Raw genomic sequence first — 8914 nt, 5'->3', positions numbered from 1 at the left:
GAATACAGGCGGAAGACTGGTTAAGAGTAGAAGATGAAATATTGAATTTGTAGTGACTGGAATAATTTCAAAATGTATCGAACATTCATATGAATGTAAGACTCTGAGGTCAGGGGATAGGTCAGGGCTGGTGATAAAGATTTGGATGCCACGTTCACATCACTCCCATCCTTATAAAACAGTTAAACACACAAAATGACAATGACTCCAGTGCTGATATTCTCTCTAGCTACCCCCTCCTTTCCACAACCGAGTGTTTGAAAGGATAATGCCCTTGTTGACTTGTGACCCGCTAGTCCTGAACCTACTCAAAACTGGCTCCTAGTTACATCACTTTGTTGATATAGTTCATAGAAAAGTTACCTGTGACTTTTTACCTGTCAAATTCAACGGTCATTTTTAAGCATTCATCGCCCTTGAATCTTAATAACATTTGTGGTATAATTTCTCATTCTTAAAATTTGTCTTCATTTCCATGATATTTTAAAGCTTTCAATTAGCAAAATTCTTCAATCTGATGCAAAGGCTCTTTTGGTCCTACTCTGACATCCCTCACCATTTAGTTTTGGTCTTTGTTGCTGGTATGTCTTCCTCTACTTGACTTTTAAATGTGGATATTCCACAGACTTCCAGTCTCATTCTAAATCTCTTTTGTGTCAACACACCTCTGGCTACAATATTATCTAAATCATGTATTTATTAAAGATAGATCATTAAAATATTTTTCTTGATTTTTAGAGAGAGGACAGAGAGGGACACAGAGAGAAAACGTCAATGTGAGAGCAAAACATCGATCAGCTGCCTCCTGCATGCCCCCACCAGGGGCTCAAGCCTGTAACCCAGGCATGTGCCCTGACCAGGAATCAAAACAGCAACCTTTTGGTGCACCAGAGGATGTCCAAACAACTGAGCCATGACCAGGGCCAACTTCATGTCTTAACTTTGACCCAAACACCTCCCAAAGCTACATAGTCCAAGTTACTCTCTAACCAACCCACCTGCTTGTTCCTCTAACACTTTGAAGTCAACATGTCTAATACTTAATTCATTATTTTCTTCTCCCAATTCCTCCTCCTTTTCTTCATTTCTCAGCATGTTGTGCCACCTTTGGACTAGGTGGAACCCTGGGATTCATCCCATCCATTCTTTTTTTTAAATATATTTTTCTGATTTTTTACAGACAGGAAGGGAGAGGGATAGAGAGAAGACAAAGCATTTTGAATACAATTGCAGACAAGGCTTCTGAAATACCCTAGCACAGTGGTTCTCAACCTTCTGGCCTTTTAAATACAGTTCCTCATGTTGTGACCCAACCATAAAATTATTTTCGTTGCTACTTCATAACTGTAATGTTGCTACTGTTATGAATCGTAATGTAAATATCTGATATGCAGGATGGTCTTAGGCGACCCCTGTGAAAGGGTCATTCGACCACCAAAGGGGTCGCGACCCACAGGTTGAGAACCGCTGGGTTAGGGCCCTATCCATTCTTGATGCCACTACCTACTTCACCTTTCTACACTTTTCATTCATCATCTGACTTTTATTTTCTAACTCCTGCATTTTCTCCAAACCTCCCCATGATCTCGATCCCTTTGACTGCTTCGCTAGTCTAGTCCTGCATCACCTCTTTCATAGGTTGTTGCAATAGCCTTCTAATTTGACTCTCGTCTCTCAAAGTTTCATTCTAAACATAGAGATCTCACTAAACCTTCCACTCATTTCGACCCACAGGTTGAGAACCGCTGGGTTAGGGCCCTATCCATTCTTGATGCCACTACCTACTTCACGCTTCTACACCTTTCATTCATCATCTGACTTTTATTTTCTAACTCCTGCATTTTCTCAAAACCTCCCCATGATCTCGATCCCTTTGACTGCTTCTCTAGACTAGTCCTGCATCACCTCTTTCATAAGTTGTTGCAATAGCCTTCTAATTTGACTCTAGTCTCTCAATGTTTCATTCTAAACATAGAGATCGCACTAAACCTTCCACTCATTTCCACTAGATGTTTTTATATAACATAACAACCTCTATTTGTTACCCAGTTGTTTTAAAACCTGCAATAAGTCCCAACTCCTTATCCTGATGTTTAGACTCTTTCAAGTCCAGCAACCTCATCCTGCTTAGTACATTGCCCATGAGAAATGGCCAGGTGCTGGTGATTGTCCCTACTCATACCCGCTGTTTCACATCTCACAGCCTGCCTCTTCTCTCTGCTCTGATGTCCTCTCCACCCCTCGTGCTCCTGGAGCACTCCAGCTAATCCACCAGGTACAATCAAGCCTTCCTCTCTGTCTCTGCTACAGCACCCACTACACTTTACTGCATTCACTTGTTTTTATTTTAATTCACTCAACTATTATTTATCAAGGGTCTACTATGTACTGGGCATAATTCTATGAGTAGGAAATATGAAAATGATAAGAGACAGACAAGTTCTCTCCTCTCAATGAGTTTACATTCTAGTGTGTTCACCCTTGTGCAGTGAAAGTTAACTCTTCTTTAGTAACAGTTCTCTCAAATGCTCTTTCCTCTCTGCTGCCATTATTATCATCAGTAATGTAGGTTCTTATGGCTTCATACCTCTGTTGTGGAAAGATCCCAAATGAGTTACAGACTCCAGGATTCCCCTTCCAATACAAAGACTATATAATCACAGACCAATCTTTCTCTAGTTAGCTCCAAAACTATCATTCTTCTATTCAGAAAAATTTAATAACTTCCTATTGCCTTCAGACTTATGTTAAATTCTCCTACCTTGCTAAGCAAGACCTTCCACAGTCTTGCTTGAAGTGAAGGTTAAAAAAAACAAAACAAAATGTTAATCCTAATTTGCTACTTAGCCTAAATGTAATCACATACAATATGGTGACAGTCTCTCATAAAATTGTTAAGGTGTAAAATATGCTGGTGTGCATGAATGTCTTAAAAAATGAGCAATCTGAGATTTCACTGACTCATTGCTCTGTTGATATGAAAACAGTTTCTCCTATTGACATTAGAGCAAAGCTGTAGGAGAGCTTCCAGATTCTTGGGTGTGATCACGTAACACAGAAATCCCAGCAGTGTTGTGCCAATAGAACAATAAAGGAAATATTGTTTCATAAGAGTTGTGAGTTTTACTACAATTACATAGCTTTCAATAATTATTCCCGAAGGAACAATGGCTGGTCAACACAAGAAATTAAGTTCCAAATTCCATTAACTCTAAGTTAAATGAGCTTCTTACTCTTTTTGGAATAAAGGGTTTCCTCTTTTTCATTATAAAGGCTATACCTAAATATTTTAAAGAAATAAGAAAATAAAACTAAGCAAAAGAAAACACAAAAAAAGGGATCTTTTCTGCCCTAGCTGGTTTGGCTCAGTGGATAGAGTGTCCGCCTGCAGAATGAAGGGTCCTGGGTTCAATTCCGGGCAAGGGCACAGGTTGCAGGCTTGATTCCCAGTTGGGGGCGTGCAGAAGGCAGCTGATCAATGATTCTCTCTTATCATTGATGTTTCTATCTCTCTCTCCCTCTCCCTTCCTCTCTGAAATCAATTTAAAAAAAAATTTTTTTAAAGGACCTTTTCTGGGAAGGGAGCTAAATAATGTAGTTAAATTACTGAATGTGTTTAATCACCAAATGAGAAATACACATTGTACTGTAAATCTGATTCTATGGAAAATATAACACTCCAAAAGAGTTATTATTGACATAGTGCAAGCTAGAGAGAAAAAACAATCATTCTATTCATAACAAACTTTAAAATTTTACATTTCTTGATTTCTGTTCATGGGAATCAAGACAAAAGTCAAGGAATTTATTGCATCAATAGATATTTTTTAAAGTATAAACCAAGTTTTAGAACTTTTGCTGATGCTTCTGTTGATGTCTACTTTCTTTCCTTTTAAGTACTCCTCCTCCCCACCTCAAAAAATATATATACTCTACCTTACTTGACCCTCAAAGTTGAGGCAGAAAATAACAAATCACTTTACTAAGTACATGAAAGAGAGTTCTTTTCCTGCTCTCTAAGACACAGCCTGTGTGCTGTGCTAGGGCTAACCCTACCCCTGCTGTGCAACTCACCCAGAATGAGCTTAGCAAGGCCCAAATCAAAGCTTTTAATGAAGTTCAAGTGGAAGCTAAAAAAAACAGAAGTTACCAGTTAGATGTGCAACCAAGGCTTTCAGTGGTGATGGGGAGAAGAAAACTATCCTATTTTCATTGGGCGTGGGTGGGTGAATTGGTACATAAAAGCAATGACTGTTTAATAAATCTCGGTATTCAGAAGTGTATATGTTGATAAATCACACACACATTTCTATCTTATGGTAATAAAATTTTCTCTGTAACTGTATACAGGAGTTTGAGTGGGAAAAGCAGAGAGAAAGGGGTCCTTAGAAATGTTGGAAGAAGAAATGCCATACGCACACAGTACTCCCTGAAGCTCCTTGTCAGGAACACTTACGTGTGTCCTTGTTATTGTTACCAAGACTTAAATCTGCCACAGTTTCCTTATGTGAAAAAATGATGATAAAAATACTTGCCCTGTCTACCATGTAAGGTTCTTGTAAAGATCAAAAGAGATAATGCACATTAAAGTGCTTTGAAAGCTATAAATCACTATTCAAAATATTATTACTATCCTCATCACTGTTATTATTTGTTTTCACAACAATCTTGTGAGGTAGGTAACTATTACTCAGGAGGAAATTAAGGAACAGTAAGATTATGTGTCATGCCTGAAGTCATATAGTTATCTGGTGGCAGAGTTGATATGAATTCAGACACCCTTACCTACCACTAGACCATATAAATTCATGTACACTGAAAATCACAAAGAGAAGAGTTTGCCAGGGTTGTATATGGACACCTTCTCATGCTTTGACCTAAAATGTTTAAACTTTTAAAGAGATTTATTAATAATCTTACAGGCCTCCAAACCAAACTATCAGGTGAGAATCATAAACCTGTTTTCCAGTGAATCAATCAAAACCAAATATGGAGGGGGCGGGGGGGACCAGATACTGTATTTTCAGACCTTCAAAATTTGTTAAATTTACCAGTTGGGGAATAGGAATTATGTACTGTAGATGAAAGCATAATTCAGAACAACTTGGGCGGGGGGCAATTTGTTGATATCTATTACAATTAAAGGAACAGTCTTTGACTTAGCCAATTCCCCTGCTAGGAATTTAGACCTTAGAAATAAAATGTCAACTACCCAGAGATATCTTTTTCTGCAGGATGTTCTTTGTAACACTCTTTACAATAATTAAGATTTTTTTTAAAATCTCAAACACCTTAAATGTCCATAAAGAATCCACTATACAATGGGACATCTGATCAATAAAAGACTGTTCAACCATTTGAAAAATTGAGGTCAGTTTATATGAATAGATATTAAAAGAGCCTCCATTCATTGTGAGTGATAGAAACCAGTTGCAGAATATAATATATATATATCGATTGTAAAGAAGTATCTAACTGATGATACTGGTTCCCCCTCAAGAGTATGTGACTGAGCCCTAGCCGGTTTGGCTCAGGGGATAGAGTGTCAGTCTGCGGACCAAAGGGTCCCAGGTTCCATTCCAGTCAAGGGCACATACCTCGTTTACAAGCTCCTCCTCAGGCCCGGCCCTGGTCAGGGCTCCTGCATTAGGCAACCAATCGATGTGTTTCTCTCAGATCAATGTTTCTCTCTGTCTTTCCCTCTCTCTTTCACTCACCCTAAAAAAAATTCAAAAAAAAATCCTCAGGTGAGGATTCACAACAAAAAAAACAAAACAAAAAAAGAGTAAGTGATTGAGTAGATTCACTTTCTATGTTTCATAATTGTTTGAACTTTCATGACAATAAGCAAGTTTTATTTCAGAATAAAATTTAAATAAAAATAATTTCTTAACCAGTCTATTTGTTGATTTGGTGTTATCTCAATGAAAATCATGTTTTATATGATTAAAAATAGAAAAAAAAGACAAAGACTATTCTAAAACAGAATGACAATGAATCATAAAGATAAATAGAAACAATCTGTGTCCACCATAGAAATAAAATAAAATATAATATATCTTTATAACTAAATATTAAGATGCTACCTAAAAAGATAAATATAAGATTGGGCCACAACATAGAAATGGTTTATGAACTAAAAAGTGAAAATTATAAAATGTTATGAGTACTCTAATTAGAATTCTGTATAAATGTGCATAAGATTCTATAGAGAAATAGAAATTTTTTTTCAGGATATATGAATATGGAATAATTTTATGTTACCTTCATGTTCTTTTAACAATATATATTTAACTAACCTAATGGAGTTTATTGAAACTTACAGATGAGAAGAGTAAGAGTGTTCCCATCAACTTGCAGCTCTATTGCTACTAGTGAGGGCGAAAGTACACTATTAAGTGAATGTGATCAATGTGAACTGGATGCCGTAAAAGCACAGTTGTTTTCTAATAAATAAATGCCAGCGTCAATTGTCTGGAGATTGAGGAATAAAAATTCGATACCTGAAACCAAATCTATTTTTAGTGAAAAGATTATTATAGAATGTCTGTTAGATTTACTTTTGAGGAGGTGGTGGATGTGACACTAAGCTCATAATTTGATTCCAGGCACGTCACATAACCAATTAGTAGCTCAGGCTAAATAGCCATAGTCGTTTCACTTTTTCTTCTGACGCCTGAGAATAGTCTATACTTAGAATTTTTAACTACCAAAAGGAAAAGAAAAAAAGAGAGAAAGTATATGTGTTTGAGAATCCAAATACACACTGTGAGTTAATGGAGGGCAAGGAAAGAACTCATCTTCTTCATTTTCCATGAATTTCGTCGAATACCCCTATTCTGTCTGGTGTTTGTAGAACAATTTGAAATACTACTGCCACCTGGTGGACAATAACACTTCTATTTTTTGCTTATAGATAATACGGGCATGAGCAAAAGTAGGCTTACAGTTGTGAGTAAGTGGAACACAGTTTATTTGTATGTTATTATTTATGAATTATTGTATTATGTATTTGTATTACAACTGAAAACATACTTTTCCCACCCTGTATAACTGGAACTAAGACCTTCAAGGAACACTTGTAGAGTAATCTCATGATAAACACTAATATTGATGTTTTTATTTAGTCCAATGCTGATGAATACAGGCATTAAACTAAAATACGTATTTTACTAGTTTACCAAACATGAGAAAATTAAAAATAGATATGCAAAGATACATTCTTAGAAGCAAATAATATTTTTACTATCTTAAATTTTTTTTTAAGAAATCTATTGGCTAAATGAAATCACCAGTCTATCAAAAATAATCTATACTAATAAAAGGGTAATATGCTAATTAAACCAGACATCTTCTGGACATCCTTCCAGGCATCCTTCGGGACAAAGCCACAGTGGTGGGGGCCGAGCCAGAGGTGTTTAGGGGCAATCAGGGCGGCAGGGGAGAATGGTTAGGGGTGATCAGGCAGGCAGTCAGGTGAGCAGTTAGGAGCCAGCGGTCCAGGATTGAGAGAGGGATGTCCAGGATTTGGCCTAAACCGGCAGTCGGACATCCCCTGAGGGGTCCCGGATTGGAGAGGGTGCAGGCTGGGCTGAGGGACACCCTTCCCCCCCCCCTACCCCTGCACGAATTTCATGCACCAGGCCTCTAGTATAACATAATAGGCAATTTTTAACCAAGGCCTCCAAAGTCTGTTAATGTAATATCCCAATTTTACCTGAAAAAAAGTATAGCATCTCTTTTAAGTTAATTATCTTCTATTCTTTTAAAAATACTCTTCCAAATTAAGAATAGAAGAAACATTATTAACCTAATCAAATCTATCTACTTATACTGGGTTAAATAGTAACCCACCTCAACTCCAAATTCACGTCTATCTGGAACCTATGAATGTGACCTTATTTTGAAATGAGATCCTTGCAGATGTAATTTGATTAAGATAAAGTCTGTCATACTTGGTTAAGGTGCACCCTAAACCCAATATCACTGGTGCACTTATAAGAAGGACATTTGGACACAGAGGTAAACACAAGAGGAGAAGGCAATGTGAAGACAGAAGCAGAGACTGGAATGGTGCATCTATAAGCCAAGAACACTAAGAAATGCTGGAAACCACCCGAAGCTAGACGAGGCAAGGAAGCATTCTTTCCCAGAGCCTTCAGAAGAAGCATGGTCCTGCCACCACCTTGATTTTGAACTTCTAGCCTCCAGAACTGAGAGAAATCGTTCTAAGGCACGCTGTCTGTGATGATTGGTTATGGTAGCCTTGGGAAACTAATATACCACCCAAACTCTCAAGGCACTTGTCTTAGTCCATTCAGGCTGCTATAACAAAAACGGCATAAACTGGGTGGCTTATAAACATCAAACATTTATTTGTCATTGTTTTAGAGGCTGAAAGTCCAAGATCAAGGTGCTGGCAGCATCCAAGTCTGCTAAAATCCCACTAATGCTAAATTCCTGAATGGCCGTCTTTTTACTGTAACCTCACATGACAGAAGGGACAAGGGAGCTTTCTTGGGCATTTTCAATAAAGGTACCATTTCCATTCATGAGAGTTTCACCTTCATGACCTAATGACCTCCCAAAGGACCCACCTCATTATACCACTATCGGGGCAGTTAGGGTTTCAACATATGAAATTGGTGGTAGAGAAGGTTGGGAGATGGGGATGTAAACATTCAGACCATAGCACCTATACTAGACTTCATGGTGAAACTTTAAAAGTATTCCCATTAAATTCAGGGACAAAATCCACTATCATATCTTCTCATAAACATTGTTCTGGAGGTCATAGCCAATGATTACAAGGCAGTATAAAAGTGGGAAGAAATCAACTCAAATACAGTATTATATTTATGGAGAAATAACCAAATGTATATTAAGGATATAAAAGAGAACCTGAGGGTAGGGG

The sequence above is a fragment of the Myotis brandtii genome, unplaced genomic scaffold, assembly GCF_000412655.1.
Source record: "Myotis brandtii unplaced genomic scaffold, ASM41265v1 scaffold123, whole genome shotgun sequence".
NCBI classification, from domain to species: domain Eukaryota; kingdom Metazoa; phylum Chordata; class Mammalia; order Chiroptera; family Vespertilionidae; genus Myotis; species Myotis brandtii.
This window is presented reverse-complemented; position numbering follows the sequence as displayed.